Raw genomic sequence first — 19,932 nt, 5'->3', positions numbered from 1 at the left:
TAGTCCCAGAGAATTTCTGCTATGAAGTCTGCAATTCGTTACTGTTTCCCAGGTCATCATTCTTTCTTACCTCTATTCTTTTGCACATGCTGTTTCTTCTCTGTGTAACATCTTTCCTCTCTGTCTCTACTTGGAACAATTCTGTTCTCCCTTGAAGACTTGGCTTGGTTATCACTCCTTAAAAACCCCACTCGCTCCAGGGCTACCAGACATTCACCCTCATAGCTATTATGTACAAGCCCCTTTACAACATTTATCACATGGCAAAATGATTAGTATATATTTTTGATCCTTAAAAAAATTTTTTTTAATGTTTATTCACTTTGGAGAGACAGATACAGAACATGAGTGGGGACAGGCAGAGAAAGAGGGAGACACAGAATCAGAAGCAGGCTCCAGGCTCTGAGCTTCAGCACAGAGCCTGACATGGGGCTGGAACCCATGGACCGCGAGATCATGACCTGAGCTGAAGTCGGATGCTTAACTGACTGCGCCACCCAGGCTCCCCTATTTTTGATCCTTTAACTTTTAGTAGTCCATGAATTTCTTTGGCACAGAGACTTCTTAAGTATTTACAGCACCTTTTGTTCCCTCTCAGAAAGGATTTATAGCAACTCTTGATTCACCCCACCTAGGTCACTGATGGATATATTAGGCTTTCAATAAATGTTTACTTAACTAACAAACCAAATAACCTTATAATCTACCAAGTCATTACTAGACATACTGACTCACTAGAGGAGAGAGATCACAGAAAACCTAGGAGATAATTCTCTTGCTGAGTTTCACCATCTCTGCTATTTGTTCAGTTATCAAAGGAACAGAAATTGAAAACATATGCAAGAAAGCTATGCAACCCACAAACCTACTATTATGAAAGTGTACATTCCATACTGGTGACCTATTACTTAAATAGAACCAAGTGACGAGGTGCAGAGTAGCATAATATAATAAACTTATTTATCCTCTTTTGATCAACTAATTTGTTACTGGATCCCAGGCACATTAATCACACCCTTCTGGGGTGCCTGGGTAGCTCAGTTGGTTAAGCATTTGACTCTTGATTTTGGCTCAGTTCATGTGTTCAGGGTCCTGGGAACGAGCCCCACATGGGGCTCTGCACTGAGCATGGAGTCTACTCTCTGTCTCTCTCCCCCTGCCCTTCTTCCCTACCCCCCCCCAACAAAAAATAAAACCACACCCTTCTTTTAGCCTTGTATTCCTTTAGAACCATCAAAGAGAACACAGCACATTCCACAAAGGCAGTTTTGAGGACTAACCAAAAGAACTGCCCAACACTGAATGTCAAAATGACCCGGCTTCTACACGTAGATATGTCACGAATTAGCTGTAATCTTGGTGATGTTACTGTCACTCTCTGGTTTTCAGTTTTCATTACATGAAAATTTATCAGTAATTCTCAAGCCTCCCCCACTCCACTTCTGCATCACACCTGGGGAATATGGCACACTCTACCAGCAAAATTTCCTCAACCTGATAGCATTTTCTCAGTAGAGGTGGGGCTAGGATTACATCAGAACCACAGTATACGTATAAGGTAGGTGTGTAGGTATAGTGATAAACTTCCCTCAGGTGATTCTAAGTCATTGAGGGCAGAACGAGGAAACTGTCTCCAGGTCTTTTCACCAAAAAAAAAAAATCCATGATTTTATAATTCTATGAATAAGCAGTAGGAATGGCACAGAAAGGATGTTAGTATAAAGTTCCGATTAATGGCAGACTATACTAACTAGGTGAGAAAAGTATCACCATTAAAGGCAGACATACTGAGCAAACAGAAACAGAGACTGGTTGATGAAAATTTAGGTTGTGCCTCTTACCATCTTATCTGGGTGACCTTGCACAAGGTACTGAACGACTTTTGGCCTAAAAGTTCTCATCCGTAAAATTCAGATACAAATGCTTCCCTGCAGTGAGGATTAAGTATGATCAGCTGTGTAAAGCGTTTAGTGTGGTGCTTGGCACACAGTCAGTACTCACCTACTGTCAATAATTATAAGGCCATTCTGTTCTAGATATACACAAATGAATAAGGCATGTCCCTGTCTTTAAAGGCTAGCGTTCTACCTCTGGTTTGGAACCTGACATAATTCAGCTCTAAAATGAGATGTCTAGAACTTCTGTGAATGAAACAAATATCAGATATTTTAATGTGTTTTATATTCATTCAATAACCCCCCCAAAACTAGTTAATATTTTAACATCTTAATTAGAAATTCCAGAAGATCTTAGGTAGAGCCTTCATCAGAGATTGGTTTCCAGTTTGTGATCAAACACACAAAGCCCAAGTAATCTGCATCATGCTGTTCTAAAGCTTCAGTATTGCAATAATAGAATGAACATTTTCTGAACACCAACTCTATGTCAGGCACTGCTCTAAACAATTTGTATGTATTCCTGTTAACTTATTTAAACCTCAGAAACACGATCATAAATACTATTATAATCATCCCTATTTTGTACATGAAGAAACTGGTGCAAAGAGAGGTGAAACTTGCTTGAGGTCACTGTGGCAAAGTAGAAGTTCAAACCCAGAAAGTGAGATCCCAGACCCCAAGTTTGAGACTCTCTATGGTGAGTAATGGTAGGATCCCTAGGTGGGCCAGCAAGGAACCTGACTTCTAGATCTACCTGGGTGTCCTTGAACAAGCTACTTCCTCGCCGGATCCAAAATTTCTCTGTCTAAAGTAAGGGATTTGGGTTAAATCTGAGGTCCTCCAGCAACAAGAGTATCAGAATTACATTACCTGTTCAAATATTGATTATCTCCCTTCTGTGAATTTCTAATTCATACTATCCAGTGATTTGAAAGGCAAGGATTAGTGTCTAAGGGAATCTCCATTTTTTTTTCTCCCCCCTCTTTTTCCTTTGGATACATATATTTTTAGCAGCTGTTTTCTTTTGTTTTTCCTGGCATGTGATATGTTGGCAACACAAACCATTGTGTATACACCTATGTGTTTGTAAATGTTTATGTTGCTAGTGCTGTTTAGGAGAAATAATAATTTTTAAAACAAACACAAATGGAAAGGCAACAAAATTAGGCAGACAAGATTTCACCAACAATAGGAACCTCACAATTATATTTGTCACATTATTTACTGTGTTATTTCCACCTGCACCACCACAGTAACACTTACTATCCCCCTTCTCCTGCTTAATTTTCTCTGTAGGATATAGCACCAGCTGACATACCATAGGCTTGACTTATTTATGTCTCGTCTTTCCTTACTAGAATGAAAGCCCCATAACACAGGCTTTTTGCTTGATTTAATTACTCATGTTGTGCCAATGCCTACAGCAGTACCCACACACAGTAGGTGCTCAATAAGCCTTGATAAATGGAACTCAATTGCTTCCCAATAAGTACGGTATCTAGGAATCAATGGCATGTCATTACTGAATTTCTGTCTTCTCATCTCACTTAATGATGATATCATCATTAACCTAAGATAGAAGCCAAGAATAAGCCTCAATTTATCCCTCTCTCCCCTATATTGTAACAACATGAAGGTCCTGGTTCAGGCTCCTGTCATTCCCTGTAGACTAATGCAAATGACACCCAGATTGACCTCCAGTCACTGAATCCTCTTGTGTTCAACACCCACCTCTCCCCCCGATAGTACCTAGAGTGATCTCTAATCAATATCTCTCAGGTTGTGTCATCCCCTTGATCAAATCCTTCATAGATTTTCAGGCCTTCAGGACATACTCTACACTCTCTAGTAGGAAAGAAAAAGCCATTTTGATCTGAACACTGATCATTCTTTGGTCTCATTTCCCCTCCAATTTCCTATTCTCTAGTCATACTGTCCTTTCTGCAATATTCTGATCTCTCTGAACCCATTGACTTGTTTGTCTGAAATGTCCTTAAATTCATGGTTTGCCTGGAAAATTCCATTCACATTCAGCCCCTGTTAGAACATAACATTACCTGTTAGAAACCTGTTCTAACTTTTTTCCTTTCATAGTACTTTTCACCTAACTCCAGTAATGCACTTACCATATTGTCAATGAGTTGTCTGTAAACACATCTGTCTCCATTTTGTAGACTAATGTTTAATGGAAATGCCTAGCACAGTGCTTGGTGCATAGCAAGCAGGCCTTCAACAACTAAGAAAGAATGAAGGAATAAACAAATATAAATTTCCTATCTAGAAATCCTTATCTTTCTCATTTAAACCATGTTTATAAATGAAATCAGATCCCAAACCCTTCGCAACAACAGAAAGTTTAGAATTTTCCTAGTCTTACCTAAACAATTCTTGTGGCCTGTCTAGGGTATCTCTTGACTTTGAAAGTAACTGCAATGATGAAGCCATTCCTTCCGTAGGTATCTTCTTACGCGATCTCCAAATGAAAATCCATCCTGAGCCTATGTGTCAGTGAGGATGCTGCTCTTACAAACTGTGGAGCAAAACTGTATGCACACACCTGAGCTGTATTTCCTTGATTTGCCAGAGGAGAACTGGAAGCAATCGTATCTCCACACCACCTGTGACCAGAGATGTAGAGCATGGGAGATTCCAGGATAGCAGGACGTGGGGTAGATTGTTCCCAAGGTTGCTTTAGAAGCACGAAAAGTTTTCTTTAGAATCAGGGTGTCACAACAGCTGCCTGAAGACACCACACGTCCAAAATTAGGAGTGGGAGCTAAGTCAAAGCATCATTTAATCAGTGTCTGGCTTCCTGAACCACCTTAATGAAATAAAATGCCAAAATTCACAGATACATTGACACTCCTGCTGATAGCCTAAAATAGCATCAACTTCCGACTGAGCAAGCCAATTGCTAGCTAGTGCACTGAACTCTTGTGAACGATGACATACCAATACGGTGACCTTATTTTCAAGATGAGTTCCCTTCTCCTTGCTCTCTCTCATTTCCACTTTGACAGTGAGACTGGACTTGGCCTTTTTCTAAGGCTAACTTAGACTAGAAGATGCCAATGCAGATGGATTAGTAAAAATTAAAAGTAACTATTTCCCTGTGTGAATGAAGGCAGCACTGGATTGGGATGAAGTGTAAGGAGAGGAGGTTTGTGGGTATAGATATTGCTAAAATCACAAGAGCCAGGTTTCAAGTCCAAGAGAGAACAGAGGAATACAGATGTAGATCTAAGAGCTGCTATCATAAACAGTATTACAGTAAGCACTTTTCTTATATCATCTGGACTAAGTGGCCCAGCTGGGCACTATTACTCTTGTAGGAGAACTAAGACAGTGCCCGTGGAGACATCTGTAGTGCAAGCAGTCTGGTGGTGCACCTGGATTTCTACCTCCTGCCTGATCAGTGGTGAGACCCTTCAATCAGAGGAAATCAAATCATACTGAAAAATCCCCCAAGAGAAGCGGGAGTCATAAAATGGAATTTGTCAGAAAATCCACATGATGAGCACAGACGCTGTGGGCCCAATCTTCGACCAGACCTTCTGCAAACTGTAGTCAAAGGCACAATTTATCCAGGGGTTCAGAGCTAGGCTCTAGGTTGTAATTGAAAGTCCAAGAATTACTAGACTCTGGCAAAATTATTCAACTTCACTTTGCTTCAATTTCCTCATCTGTAAAAGAACAGTACCCATGTTATAGGGTTATAGGAGTATTGGATGCGAAACTTGTAGTATATAGTCAGGGCTCGATATGAGCTAGTCTTATTGTCAACAGAACTGTTAGTAGGCATATTTGGGATCAAGCCAAGCTAGAGAATCTCTAATAGAAGTAAAAGTCTTGATGGAGCGGCATAGAGAGATTTAAGGACTCATTTAACTCTACCTTCTTATTTTGCTCTTTGGGGGAAGGACAAGATAAGGAAAATATGGCCTCTCTTCTCAGTGATCTTATGGTAAAGAAGGAGACATAGACATAGAAATGTATGCTATATATGCTCCATAGCATATATAACATATACATGTATGTGTATATATATATATATATATATGTGTGTGTGTGTGTGTGTATATTATATACATATATATGTATATACATACATATATATACATATATGTGTATATATGTATAATATGTGTACACATATATGTGTATACACATATATATGTATATTATATATATATATATATAAATACACACACATCTATATGAGAAATAAAGGCCACAGAAGCTATTAATAGAACATTAACAAGAACTAGAAAGAAATTGATTGATTTAGAATTGAAGACCATGTTCTAAGATAGTCTATAGCACCTCTCTGTACAAAACCCTTTCAAATTTTTCAAAAAGCTACATTTGCTGGTAAGGTATATTATATATTTGTATCCTGGGCTCCAGCAGACAAAAATCTTCATTTTTCTGTAGTCACTCACATCAACAATTCAAGTAAGTTAAATTCAAGGAAGCAGCAATTCCACTGTGTCCAGGTTTCTGCTGCTCTGCTGTCTCCCTGCTCCCTATTGCATGACAAAAGGACATTGGGATAGAATGTGGTCCAAGCTTGCCTAGTCTCTTATTGGCCTTTAATTGTTGAATAGAGATCATCGCATTTCTGAATGGTTTGGGCAAAAATTGCTGACAGACCCCAAACTCTTTTGATTGCATGTTTTAATGAAGACCGAAAAAGAAAGGCAATTTCAAGCTGACTATAGACAAAGAAAAATTAATTTGGTTTTCTACTACCTGCAGTTCATAGCCTGGTAGTAATTCAGTCTTCATTCTGCTAAAAAAAATACTCTGTATTGATTATGCTGACACTGACAGTAAAACTGTGTGGTGGTTGGTTTTCTTTAATTTTTTTTCTTCACATCTCAGATGAGAAAGTGGGTTATGATTCATCCTGCAGAATCTGAGTCAAAATTCATTTTTGTCTCTTTTCAATTAGATCTTCTGCATTCCACATTAAAAAGCAAGAGTAGTTTGTTCAGCAAATGAGGACACTGTGGTATGCCTTTGTGTGTTGCTTTCTCACACACAACTGAAAAACATTTTCTCTATCCTCTAATGATATTCCATTAGCAACAGAACACCATAAGAAGACACAATGTGCCAATTCAAAGAGAGACAAGCACTAACATTAAAAATTCACAGAGGTTGATTATTATACAATAATCATAAACGGCATAAATCAAGCCAGACGTTGCACTGGGAAGCAACACTAACAGCTCTTAAATTTTTGATCTATTATGGTTTAAATGTTTATTATTTATTTTGAGAGAGAAGGAGAGAGTGGTCAGGGGAGGGGGAGGGGCAGAAAGAGAATCCCAAGAAGGCTCCAAACCACCAGAGCAGAGTCTGACATGGGGATCAATCTTATAAATGGTGAAATCGTGACCTGAGACAAAATCAGGAGTTAGACACTCAACCGACTGAGCCACCCAGGTGCACCTTGGTCTGTTATAGTTTAGAATGCATTTTCCCATCTACTGATTTTACTTGATCCTATCCTTACTATATATATATATATATATATATATATATATATATATATATATATAATATGAAAAATGATCTTCTGTAATAGGTGAAGTAAGTGAAACTCAGAAATGTTAAGAGGCTAAATGCAATTGTTGAAAGTATACATAATTTAATCCAGAAAACTTAAATTAAGAATTTGGTTCCACCTCTTACCCTGTCCTTGGATAAACTTGTTTCTTTTGGGAAATGATAACTTTAATCTTAAAACTGCCATAATAATGTTTTTAAATAATGCATACCAATATGTTCCAAAGCATATTACAAATGACAAGTGTCCACAGTATCATACAGAGAAGATACAGAACTTATACTTGGATATCCTGAACTCCAAGTCCAGTGCTTGTTTCTCGGTGCCATGTAACAAAAGATACATTCTGCATTTTTATGACAGTGCTGGATTATCTACACTGAAGACCATTGTCACATTAATGGTTACCAATATTAATTTCACTTACGTATACCAAGTAACATTAGTGAACAACATTATTGACTCAGGAAAATCCTTAAACAGTGATGCTAGGGTATCCACCTCAATACAGAGTATTCCTTATGTTCTACAATCCTATTTTATTTGTGTTAACTGATAGTTAAAGCTACTTTAAATGCAGTGAATCTTCTCATAAACCTTAAGAAATGAGGAACAACATTGAGCAGAGTATAAAATGGCCTAGGAAATAGATCATTGAGCTTATCTTCCAATCCCGTGGAACTCTGAAGCAATCAATGTTGTAATTCTACATCAGACAGCTGTTTTCCTATCTACCTATGTTTTAACGTGTATAGAAGGCAATGCATAAAAAAATATCTGAGGCAAAAAAATAAGGGGCTGAAGGATCTATAAATTATGTATTTTAATGTCCTAACGAAGGAGATGAGGCCCCTGGAAAGGGGCTGAACTAAGTTGTCACAGCAAGTCAGCAGGAGAGTGTCAGGCCCAGAATCTGGCCTCAGAATGCTTGATTTCTGGCTCTTTAAACCACTACCCTGTCTGTCACGATAACGTAATGCCTCTGGATGTAAAAAATGTTTATTTTGTTAAAGTCAACTCAATGGGTGACCTTGAGGAAATTATTTCCTCATGGTATTCCATCAAGTTGTCTTCCTGATGAATTCTATCCGCATTTCCCACTATTTTGAACATGAGGGGGTTCATGGATAAACATTTTAAAATTCCAATGTGGAGTTTGATTTAATGTATTTTAAGGGGAAAAAGCAGCAATTATTTCAACCCATAAAATCAGATTATGGATATTTTTGACATGGAGGAAGATAAAGTAGGCCAAAACTTAATTGATTTAAATAAAAATATTAGGCAAAAAATAGTACAGATAGTTAATGCATTATGATAAAAATTATAAAGGTGCCTCCAGTTATCAAAGAATGGGAAGCTCTGAAGCTAGATGATTTCTAAGTGCCTCTCTAACTTTGCCATGATCCTAAGGCTAAATGGGAGATCGAGGCAGTGGGAATTAGTAACTGTCTTCTAGTACCTCCCGCCTACTGCATCTCCTTAGCCTCCTTCAACAAGTCACTCCTGCACACTGTTTCTGTTTCCTCATTGAATTTTAACACACGATACTCACAGGTATGAGTGGAGTTGAGTCCAGGAGAAGGTCTGATAGTTAGAGAACCAGCTGAAGTCTGAGCTCACAGCTGTGCAGCTGCTGTAATGAATCTGGGACAATTTAATACAATATGACTGACTTTGGAGTCAGCTAGGAAGAGAATTGGAATAAGGTCATTAATTTGGACCAGCTTCCCAGTTTATTGGCCTTGGATATTTTCTGCTTGCTTTTCTGTCTTTCTTTTCTTTCTTTCTTTCTTTCTTTCTTTCTTTCTTTCTTTCTTTCTTTTTTAATGTTTTTATTTTTATTTTTGAGACAGAGACAGAGCTTGAGCAGGGGAGGGGCAGAGAGAGAGGGAGACACAGAATCTGAAGCAGGCTCCAGGCTCTGAGCTGTCAGCACAGAGCCCGATGTGGGGCTTGAACTCACGGACTGTGAGCTAATGACCTGAGCCGAAGTTGGACGCTTAACCCACTGAGCCACCCAGGTGCCCCTCTGATTGCTTTTCTTTAAAAGCATTCAACTGAGAATTCAGATAGTACAAGGGTTAGTACATTGCCAACCAGTCTACTCCCCAGCAATGGGGGTCTCTTCATGTGAACTCCTGTGACATTTAATTTGGCCCGGGTCAACTGGTAATAGCAGAAAAAGCCTCTGAACCTAGATGAAAAGCCATGTATTTTCCACTGCCATTCATAAAATGTGTTCTTCATCCAAGCCCTTGGTGCTATAGGATTTAACAATGCTTTCTCTTCTTGACCATTATGTTACCTCATTTCCATCATTTCCCATAAAGCACACTACAATGATTGGTATATAGTAGGCACTCCATAAATATTTGTAGATTAATGAATATGTTCAATTAAAAGTACAATAGATGCCTATCAAATAGAACTCCGCAGATGTTCAAACAATGGCTTTGCTGACAGTCAACTCATTAGCCCTTCTGACAAACCTAATGTCACTTCAAAGTCTGGAAGGAGATGATTATCTGTGTATTATAGAGAAAGTTGTGGGGAAAGAGCAGGTGAGGGGTAAGGAGGATGGTTTGGAGGGTTAAAGGGAGTGGAGTTCAGAGTTATCTGTATTTGTGTGTGTAAGATCAGAAAATGCATAATTAGCACTTGCAGGTTTTGGTCTAAACTCTAGCCACACGGTTCAGCACATAACCATAAACAACCTAAGAATTGGAACTTTTTTTTTGGCGGGGGGGTGGGTACACACCGTGTGCTCATGCCAGTGCATTCTCTCCCAGATCGCCAAGTTTGCTGTCAGTCATTAAGCAAAGAAACATTTTTTTTTTAATTATGAAGTAGGAATCTCTTTTCTACATTTCATTCTCTGATAAAGAGAATGATGATCTCAATGCGACTGAATGAGTGAGTGTCTGCTGTTGATATAAAGACTGAATGAAACATCGATCCTGGGTGGTGTCTCATATGCTTGAAGGGGCCCACTGTAAGTGAATGACCTTTCATAGCTGGTTGCTATGGAAAACACATATAGACATGGGGTAAGGATGTTTCTTTCAATGTGACACCTTGCGCATCTGACCCATTTAGATTAGAATAGTAGCAAACTGACGAGTTGAGAGATTATCCTAGGTTCCAAGGACTATAAACCCCACAGTGGGAAATGAGGGAAATGGGAGGAAATATGATCTAGAACTTAAAACATCTCAACTATGTAACCTATCAAGTAACCAATTTCAATCCTTAATTTTCAGAGAAAACACATGTAAAAGAGATCAAGTCCAAGGGTGTCAATCTAGTTTCTACTGAAGTTCAAGGAATGTAGCAACTGTACCTTGCTCCACACATTCTCCATGCCTTAAAGTGATTAAAGAGAAAGAATGAGGACCCTGGGGTGACTCAGTCAGTTAAGTGTCTGACTCTTGATTTTGGCTCAGGTCATGATCTCATGGTTTGTGAGATGGAGCACCACTTTGGGCTCTGGGCTGACAGCATGGAGTTTACTCTCTCTTGCTCTCTCTCTCTCTCTCTCTCAAAATAAGTAAAGGGGGAGAGAGAGAGAGGAGAGAGCAAGTGGGGAACGGGTAGAGAGAGGGAGAGACAGAATCTCAAGCAGGTTCTGCACTGTCAGCAGAGAACTCGATGCAGGGCTTGAAGTCAAAAACCATGAGATCATGAACTGAGCTGAGATAGGGAGTTGGATTCTTAACTGACTGAGCCACCCAGGAACCCCCCTTTTGAAAACTTTTCTTTCCTAAGTTTACTTTTTATTTATTTTCAGAGAGAGAGGTAGAGAGAGAAAGTGAGTGAGTGGAGGAGGGGGAGAGAGAGGGAGAGAGGATCCCAAGTAGGCTCCACACTGTCAGCATGGAGCCTGATGTGCAGCTCAAACTCACAAAGTGTGAGATCATGACCTGAGTCAAAATCAAGAGTCGGATGCTTAACTGAGCCACCCAGGTGCTTCCAAATAAATAAATTTTAAAGAAATAATGAGAAAGTCTGAATTATAATCCATGGCTCTATCACTAACTGGTTGGCAACTTAGAAAACTCACTCACTTCATCATCTCTAAAAATGAGGGAGTTTTCCTTACACAGTCTCTGATTCTCTCCAGCTCTAACCTTTTATGATCCTAGAAGGCGCTAAACAAATATCTATTAAATGAATGAAATATTATCCCTCCGTAGTTTACTGTATACCATGTCTTGCCACAGGGAATACGCATTTGTTTCCTCACAATTTTCATTTATATGTTGATTAATTAATTAAACAAATATTAAACATCTCCTATCAGTCAGGCCTAGTTCTAGAATCGAAGATGGGGACACAGCAGTGAACTAAAAAAATTATTGCCTTCAATCAGATTTACATTCTAGTAGGGAAAGTAGACAAGAAATATTACAAATAAGTAATCTGATGAAAATGAAAAAAAAGGGTTTTGGGGATCTCTTCAGCTATTTTGTATTTAAAAATCAAGGAACTCAGGACAGTATACACACATAGGCCCTAACAAGTTACTGACTGTATTATTTTTAAGGACAATCCATTCTTCACTCAAGTTTGAAGAAGGTGTATCCAGGAGTGGGTTCATGAAAACAGCAGGCAAACCTACTTCCTCACTTTTCTGAATAACCCTGCCATTCCTTTTCCCAGCAGACGAGACTACTTTCTATTCTTTATTCAGAAAGGAATTTTTGGCCATAGAGTTTTAAAACACTTCCAGCTGTATGACCTTGAATGAGTCATCTGGACTTCAGTTTTCTGGAAAACGAAACACGATTCTGGAGAGTTTCTCAAAGTTTCTAAGTTTAAATTCTTCTTTATGATACTATAAGCCCAGGTTCCCAAATCAATGCTTAAAAATACACTCGATAGCCAAATTAATTAAAAATTAACGTGTGCTAAGATGGAACACATACAATGCTGAGGATTATTTATTTAGTGCTGTAAACATATATTGCCCCAAGCAAACATTTTACCAGAAATCACTACCACAAAAGGAAATATATCTAATATGTCTCATTAACTAGAAAACATTCTATTCCCATGACCCACAGATACCTTAAACAAAGAGCTGGAGAGAAGCAAAACCAAGAAATCCATTTTTTTTCCTAAATCAATATAACCTTTTCTCTAAGCTACGCATTTTCTAATTTTTCTCTCATTGTGGTTTTTGGGGTTTTTAATTAATTAGGTCATTTTTTGTGTGTGTGCGAAAATAAGATCCTAAAGGCCTCAGGCTCCACCTGTACTAAAGGCAACTGTGCACCTGGAGTCATTTCCCAGTTTATAGGTGACAGAACACCTTGGACATTACATTGTTGACACAAAATCATAAAAACAAAGAAAAACAAATTACTCAGCACCTCTCAGCTGAGACCCTCTAAGTGCATTTCAGAGCAGACACGTTATTCCTTGTACTGACAGAAAAGCTAAAGCACAGAACCTGGTGACTGGTCTACCTCCAGGTTTATGACCAATCTGGCAACAGGGTGCAAAGAGTGTGATGGGGTACAAAGAGAACAGGTTCTAGAGTAGTAGGCCTGGGCCTCACTGCAATTGCGCCATGTAGGGGATTTATGTTATGGGATCTCTGACTTGTAGGGGCGGGTGGTGGCCCTGGAGAGTGGGGAGTCCCTTAATTACTCAGATCCTGTGTGTCTTCATGTGCCAAATGGGGGGAAATACTGTATGATTCGCAGGGCTGCTGTTTAGCTCAAATGATATAACAAGTAGGAAATATTTTATGAGCGGTATATAGATAGCAGTAATGATAATCTGGGGGTAGAACAAGACAGTGGACGGAAGAGGCTGATTCCTAGGCCAGTTTAGACACCCAAGTCCCTGAACCATCAGAGCAGGATAGTACTTTCCAAATGCAATCTCATTGTCCATGAGATGCTGGGATACCGATCACCGCTTCCCTGACAAGGAGTTATTGGGTGTGGGCCTAGACTCTTCCAAGAACTGGTTTCTGTCTGCTCAAAAAGTTAATTCATTATACTACATGGGAATGTGCCAGCTTCCCCTCACTTGCCTTGCTTTGTTGCTAACTTTGGAAGCATGGATATTAAGTTTAATTCTTTTCCACGTGGGAGTCTTCCAGCAGCACTCGGGCTCCAGGTTTTCTTTTCTCCACACCTTCAACAGTATCTCAAATAGTGGTTTGCAGTTTCCTAGGCATCATAGTCCAAATCCCCTAGACATGCTCACTTATCAACAGGTCTTACTAGCACAGAAGAGGAATGGACTAACATCCTCATTGATTGGGGTTCTCTCTTTCTACTCACAAACATTCGTTGGACCTCCATATTGCTCTCCACTGAGAAGATACACAGCACCAAGTATGGTGAGTTAGTTTTATTAATAAAGTAATTATAGCACAGGCCCACCCATGCCTTTCTTCTCTTGAGGCTTACCACATGCTAGGTCCCCACTGCTGCTTACCTCCCGCTTCTGCCCAACTCTCCTAGTTCCCTCAGAACTGTCTTTATGTAAAATTTCCCAATATACCTCAATAACAATATTCAGAGAGAAACAAACAAAAATCCTTAGACAAATGCCAAGTTCTGTGAAGAGAATTTACCTAGTGCTGTTCTGAAGGCATAGGGATTCTTCAAATAGCTCACTAGACAATTTTGAGACTCACACACTTCACTTTTTTTTTTTAAAGGAATAAGACAACACTATGTAAGCAATGCCAAGATAATTACAGCTTTGTGTTTAAAAATAAGCTGGTAGATATTTTCATTCTATCCTCAGATATATCACAGTTCTCATTTCCAGAGATACTACATTCCAGTAATGTTGTCTTGGGTCTCAGGGTCTGTGCATCCAGAACACCATTATTTGGGGGAGAATTGTGCCATGGACACAGGGATCACAACGTGGAACCTCTCCTCCACAAACATACTTTCTCTTTCAATATGAATGAAAGTGCAAGACTTATAGGCTTGGGGTGTGTCAACCAACATGGAAAACTCTTGGATAAATTCAAAAGATGTGGCAAAAATATCTACAGACAAACTCAACTTTCCATTCCATTTCCTCCTCAAAACTGTCTGAAAAATAAAAGCTCCAATGACGGCAACTAGCCCTGTAAACTCCCTAATATTCTGGCAGTGTTGCCTTTCTCCCCATTCTTTTTAATAGCTAAATTTAAAATTCTGCCTCTCATTTTAAGTTCTGCAGTTTTCTCTAACTTATAATAATTCATAGTTCATCACCTCCTGTTCTTTCTGTACATGTATCCCTGGAACTGAGAATCTCCCCTAGTAAAAACATGCTTTCCTAGTTGCCCAGGGAAACGGGTTGCTCTAAGATGCAAGCCTTGCTGCAAATGATTTGGGCCAAAGACCCACTGCCTGGTTACTGAATCAGATCAGAATTTTCTTCTACCTCCAATTTTCTGGTGTGTTTCCTTTCTTTTCCCTACAGGGTAGTGTTTTGAGGCCCTCTCAAGGACTCCATTGGGAGAAAAGACACTTGGGCATCTGCTAGAGTCCAATTATATAAGCCTAAGTAGATGGAAAATGCTCAGAGCATGAGAGAGTTTTGTCTTCTCTTTAAAGATATGGATTCATCCATCTGATGGGCTATGGTCCATGCCTTGTGGCATTTACCTAATACTGGAATGAAACAATCCCTGTTTTTTTGAAGTAGATGGAAGAGGGAGTGCATGGAAACACTAAAACTGACATCTTTTTAGGAGAACCATTAAAAAAAATGCCCAGTTGAGGAGTAGCTTAGAGAAGTGCACCTGCTTGTAATATTTTATCAAGGTCTGACTTAAGAAAAGTCAGTTGAGATGTGCTGTAGTTATCAGCAGTTTTCCTCCCCTCATGGTCAACGGAAGGGCTAGTCAGCTAACATGGTTGGTGGGGAGGTATTAGGTGTGCAGTCTTAAAGTAGGTATCTGAACCATGGCAAAAAGCCCATGCTTAGTGTCACATCAGTTAATTCAGGAGTTATACACAGTTAAAATATATTGCCAGTGACATCGAAGTTCTGACTATACAACTAATGGCCCTGGGCAAAGATAGTCTCTCACTTGAAGATCATGACTTGGGGAGGGAAAGGATGACAAGAGGCAGGATAGCCAACCATTGACAATCTGCAGGAACAACATATGCCTTTCCGTAATGGTGATGAATCAGCACGGACTCGAGAGGACAAGAAAAAGTCCAAATCCTGAAACTTATTAACTACGAAACCTTGAACAACTCATTCAGCTTTTCTAATCTCTGTGTCCTCCCCTATAAAAATGAAGACATTGTCACCAGACCCGTCAGTCAGACTGTGACTGTGAATAGAGCTTTCGACAGATATCAGCTTCTGTCATCACCATTCTAATGACTATCATCTCTTCAGCAGTAGGAAAGGTATGTGTCCAATAGAAAAGAAGGAAACGTACACAAGAGAAGGCAGCTCAAATTCATTGGGGCACCTGGAGGGCTCAGTCAGTTAAACATCCGACTCTTGCTTTTGGCTCAGGTCATTATCCCAGGGTCATGGCATTGAGCCCCGAGTCAGGCTCCATGCTGAGGTTAGAGCTTCTTGGGATTCTCTCTCTCCTTCTCTGTCTCCTCCTCCCCAGCTCTCATTCTCTCTCTCTCCCCAAACAAACAAACAAACAAACAAGCAAACATTTTTTAAAAATTCATTAAAATACTCAAGTTTAGAAGGCAGAGGAATGTAACTATTTCTCCCACCCAAGGAAGGAGTCTTAACATAATTCATTTGTGAAGCTTCAATACCTTTGGGGGGAAGAAGGATGTTCTGTGTAGCTGTGCGGTAATGGCATCTCTAGTTGTTTTAATGTAAAGTGACTTTGCCCTCCCCACAATATCTATATCTATATCTATGTCTATGTCTGTGTCTGTGTCTATGTCTGTATCTGTTTCTGTATCTGTATCTATATATATGTGTAGATTTATCAACCTATCTATCATCTATCTAGACTGTTTCAAAGAAAGTTGCAGATATCATGATACTTCACTCTAAATACTTCAACATGTTGCCCCTAAAAATTGGGACACTGTTCTGTATAACCACAATGCCACTACCACACATAAGAAATGAATGTTGATGTATTATCTAATATATACCTCATATTCAAGTTTCTCTAAACTTGCCCTGAATATTTAATAGGTTTTTAAATTAAATCCGCCATCCATTGAGGACTCCTGCCTTCTTCTCCAACCTTATATCCTAATTTTTGTTCCTTTCCACATTGGTGATTCACTCTAACGATTTTATTCTACATTATGTTAAAATTTCCCTCATTGGAAATGACATCGCTTCTCTACTGTAATCCCTCTTCCAAATCTCTATTAGCGTAATTTTAAAGACGTAACTTTAATGCTAACCATTTATAAACATGCTTTCATTCCTGCTTGGGGATGTCCATTCTCCTTTTTCTTCTGAATTCTCAAAGAACTTTGGCCCAACTTTGATTCAGTCACTTGTCACTTTCAGTCTTGTGTTAGGATTAAACACTATAACCCTGTATATATTCTCTATTAGACTAAAGGCACCTTCAAAGGTAAGATCAATGTCTGCCTATCTCTTTATGTCTCCAACAGTTAGCAGAGTAGTCTGCACGTAATAGGCACTTGGTGGATGTTTTCTACCTAAAGTAAATTTTCCTTAAATAATCCTGACCTCAACTTGTATTTTGTTCATTTTATCTACTTAGGAGAGAATATCCTTCTTCTATTTTCTGTCTATCCAAAGCTGATCTCCATAAAACCATTCCTAATTATCCAGCTTAAACTTTTGGAGGTAATGTATATGTTTATTAGTGGGATTGTGTTGATGGCAAGGCAAATGTATACATATGTCCAAACCCACCAAGTTGTAGATCCTGGTTATGTGCAATTGTTGTTGTTGTTGTTGTTTGTTTTTTGGTTTTTTTGTTTTGTTTTGTTTTGTTTTATTGGTCAATCTTAGGAAAGCTGGGGGAAAAGTTTTTAGAAGGAAAAAAAAAAAAGTAGAGTCTGGAATCTAATCCAGTCCTGCAATTTATTAGCTGTCGATATTGGGAAGATTACTTAACATTTTGGTGGTTCAATTTCCTAATCTGGAAATAATCATAGCATTTACAGGGTTATATATTTTCTATATGGATAAAATGAGTTAATTCTTACAAAGTACATAAAATAGTGACACCATATTGTAAGCACTCAATAAAAGTTAATCATTATTCCACATTCTCTCTCATGCTTCATAATCCTTATTTGGCAATGATTATTTACCAATTGGTGACACATGTTCTATTTTTGGTAGGAACTTAAATTTAAATCAGGTATTATTAATGGATTTTTAATGGGCATATTTTATTTTCTTAAATAAAGCATGGGATAACTTTGATTATTGAGGACACTCTACATGCCAAGAACTTGGCTAAGTGCTTTCTATAAATATTTCACTCAATACTCACAATAACAGTATGAGCTAGCAATTATTTCCATATTATAGATAAAGCAAAACAAAAACAAAGACTGAGTGAGCATAAGAGAGTTGTTCAAGCTGTCCACGCTAGTAACTAGGGCAGTTCTTAAATGCAAAGATAATATTTAACTTATGTCTATTTTGCAGAGATCTTAATACATAGTCATAAGCACAAATACCATCTATGTTCAATTTTCCTTATTGGTATGTATTTAGTTGCTATGATATTTGAGGCATATATACATGTTATGTTAGTTGCTTTTTATTTTTAATATACCTTAATATGGTAACCTTATTTTTTGCTTTTAACATGATCTTTTAAAAATTTTACCTTAGATTCCAATATAAAACTTTTCCCCATATCAAGAACAAGAGTATGATGCACTCTTGGTATATTTTAATGTAACTAGAGACTCTTTTAAAATAACTATTCTCCATGCATTTGTCCTATCAAGTTATGTTTAGCTTTTAGTTTTGTTTTATTTCTTTGGATTAGTGCTGTTTCTATAGGAACTACTAGTGTTGATAGAAATTCTAGAAATCATTTGCTGCACACTCTTGATTTACCAAGGTGGGAAATGGGGCTTAAGCAGATGGAGCACATTTCAATGCTGCTTAGCTAGTCAAGGGCACAGAAAAGACCAGAACCAGAATTAATTATTCCCCCTATTGACCTATACCCTATATATAAATCAGTGCTACATTTTTCATATCCTAACCCATTCCATCTATGGCGTGGCTTTGGATCAGGGCTCTCAGTTCACCGAATAGTACATATTCCCAAATAGGAAGCAAGGGGGAGACACGAAAATAGTAAATGTCAGAAAAAATAAAAGCCCTGTGTAATGTTTCCACCTCTGTGCCTCTGCTGCTGCTCTCCCCTCAATGTAATATCCTCTCTCCACATGTCCCAAAAACGACACTACTCAAACTGTGGTCCGTGGATGGGTGTTTAAGAAATGTTTATCGCCCTGCAATGGAACAAGTACAAAAACAGGGAGTATTTAGAAAATAATATAACACTTTAATAGAGTAATACATCCCTGTTAGATCTCATAATGGTAAAACTTGGCCTTCCATTTTGTATTGTTTTTATTTCATTTTCTTAGTGATTAATTTTAACTGTGCTCTATACAAATACTGGTCTCCAACAGATGGAGAAAGAAACAGTTTTCATCACAGAAAGTTTGGGAGGCACTGCTTTAAAAGGGCCAGGTTCAGGTGCCACCGATTCCCTTAGAAGGCATTCCTGATGTTCCTGAGAAGTAGAGATTTTAAATTTTGTAATATTTAACATAAGTCTCTCTTATGCCTCTTACGGTTTTCTACCAAGATTAGTCATTACTTATGTGTTTTTCTTATCTCTCCTGAATAATTACAACCTCCCTGAGTACAGGTTATGTATTCATAACACCTCTTAATTGGCACTTAGTTCATAAATTCACATTACACTAACGGACTGGATGAAATAACCATTCATAATTATTCACAGATTTGGAGAGGGGAGAAGGTTGAAAATAATACAGTGGGACATCTTTTCCTAAACTTTCAGAGGGCAAGAATTGAGAGTACAGAATTTAGACACTATCCAATTCCGTATTTTGTATATAAATATTTATGTACTTATTTACTTAAAAAGTTTATTTATTTATTTTGGGAGAGAAAAGGGGGGTGAAGAGAGAGGGAGAGACAGAATCCCAAGCATGTTCCACAATGTCAGCGCAAAGCACAACATGGGGCTCAATCTCACCAACCGTGAGATCGTCACTTGAGCCGAAATCAAGAGTCTGACACTCAATTGACTGAGTCACCCAGATGTCCCTGCACGTATATAAATATTTAGACCAGTGAGGAGCCTGAACACATACAGAAATCCTATTTCTGCCTAATGTAGAGAAGCTTACAAACTGTCAAAAATTAGTTTTAAAATCAAATTTGTATTCCAAGAAACTGTACAATACCCTTGTGCTTTTAGTATGAGCTGAACAGATATCACAT

General features: G+C 38.5%; 1 protein-coding gene across 13 annotated transcripts in view; it reads right to left on the bottom strand.

Annotated features, from left to right (window-relative positions):
* The window catches only part of LPP (LIM domain containing preferred translocation partner in lipoma), a 677,058-nt gene that overhangs the window by 140,314 nt on the left and 516,812 nt on the right, over nt 1-19,932 (bottom strand). The gene's annotated exons all lie outside the window — the stretch shown is intronic.

Source organism: Prionailurus viverrinus, chromosome C2, assembly GCF_022837055.1.
Source record: "Prionailurus viverrinus isolate Anna chromosome C2, UM_Priviv_1.0, whole genome shotgun sequence".
NCBI classification, from domain to species: domain Eukaryota; kingdom Metazoa; phylum Chordata; class Mammalia; order Carnivora; family Felidae; genus Prionailurus; species Prionailurus viverrinus.
Note: the sequence above shows the minus strand (reverse complement) of the source record. Positions and strands in the feature narration are given on the sequence as shown.